We start from the raw sequence: 1,663 nt of genomic DNA on the forward strand, positions 1-1,663 counted from the left end.
GTTCCTAGGTCCAGCCCCTTGGTTACTCCAAGAGAAATTAGAGTGGTTTCGCCACGATGGGTTATAGGAATTTGATTGTAGTCCTTGCCTTCCTCAGTTTTGGTTCTGGTTACCCACGAATACACAGATTTTGGGTTCGATAGACATTCTTTGAATAGATTTCCTTCCCCACAATAGACAAAGGCTACATTTTCAAATAGATTCATTGGCTAAGCTGTAAAACTATTAAACCGATTAGTGGTAAAATTTTTAAGCATTGAGGAAATCGAGGATACCTGAGATGCTAGTGAAGTGAGAGCGTCTACTTTATGTATTCCAGTGACTCATCTTCCTGAAGCTACTCAATTGGTTGGCCATTGATAATTGTTACTGGCAATCCTCTTGATGACTTCAGAACACTCATTGTAAGACTTAGAAAGGAGAGCACCATTAGCAGAAGCGTCCACTACCATCCTCGTGTGGACATTGAGACCCTTATAAAATGTCTCAAGTTGGATGCAATGTGGGATTCCGTGATGAGGGAACTTTTGTAATAATTCTTTGTACCTTTCTCATGCCTCATACAAGGACTCATCATCAATTTGTTGGAAAGCAGTGATCTCGTTGCTCAACTTAGCATTTTTGTTAGGCGGAAAATACTTTATGGGGAATCTTTCTACTAACTCTTTCCATGTGGAAATTGAATTTGGTGGTAATGAGTTTAACCAGGCTCGAGCTCTATCCCTTAGCGAATAATGGAACATCTTCAATCATAATGCATCTTTGGGTACTCCAGCTAACTTGAAATAATTGCTCACCTCCATAAATAGTCTTAAGTGCAAGTGAGGATCTTCGGTAGGCATTCCACTGAATTGACCCATTATCTGAAGCATCTGGAACATGATTGGCTTCAGCTCGAACTATTGTGCCTCAATTTCTGGTCTCCTAATACCTTGAATAAGATGATGAAACACTGGCACAACATATTGTCTTAGAGCTCTATCCCTATCATTAGCAAGAAGGATAGGATTTTAAGCTGGGTTTGCTCTGTTTCCTTGATTCGGATTTTCAAAGTTCATCTCTTCTGTCCTTCTTTGATTTACTTGTCTTTTTCGCTGTCGAAAAGTTTTTTCTATCTTAGGGTCTACGATGAGTAAATCGATAATTCAGTCAATACTCATAAACACCTGAAATAAACACAGAAAAATTAATTGAGTTAAAATTGAACAGAAAAATAAACCAAAATGAAAAATTCACAAATAATGACTTTTTAAAACAGTCCCTTGCAATGGCGCTAAAAACTTGGAACGATGGAAATGTGTACGTGTACACAATCACAACAAGTAATAAAATGACAAGTAAATTTTGAGTTATCATACCCATACAGGCTGTGAAAATAACTATTTATGAATGCAATTAAAAACACTTTGCTGAAGAAAAATATTTTGATTTGAGGAGGTGATTAAAAACTAGGATTTTAACTAAGTAAAATAAATAAAAATAAAATAAAAGTTCCAATGCACGATTTCAAAATATTATTTTAATCAAGATGACATAATTGTGTTAGATTAATTACATTTCTTAACTTAGAATTATTAAACTCATGTTTATGTTGTTACGAATAAGTTCACAACAACTCGGTAATTTCCTAACTTAAGAACATACTTACTTACCAAAAACTCAT

The 1,663-nt window shown here is 35.4% G+C and overlaps 1 non-coding gene across 1 annotated transcript; it reads left to right on the plus strand.

Moving 5' to 3' along the window:
- The first annotated feature begins 507 nt into the window (after positions 1–507).
- LOC128042626 (small nucleolar RNA R71) lies at positions 508–614 on the plus strand. The gene has a single exon (XR_008198141.1). It is a non-coding gene; the product is annotated as a small nucleolar RNA R71 (small nucleolar RNA).
- Positions 615–1,663: the final 1,049 nt, after the last annotated feature.

The sequence above is a fragment of the Gossypium raimondii genome, chromosome 7 (genome assembly GCF_025698545.1).
Source record: "Gossypium raimondii isolate GPD5lz chromosome 7, ASM2569854v1, whole genome shotgun sequence".
Classification (NCBI taxonomy): Eukaryota; Viridiplantae; Streptophyta; class Magnoliopsida; order Malvales; family Malvaceae; genus Gossypium; species Gossypium raimondii.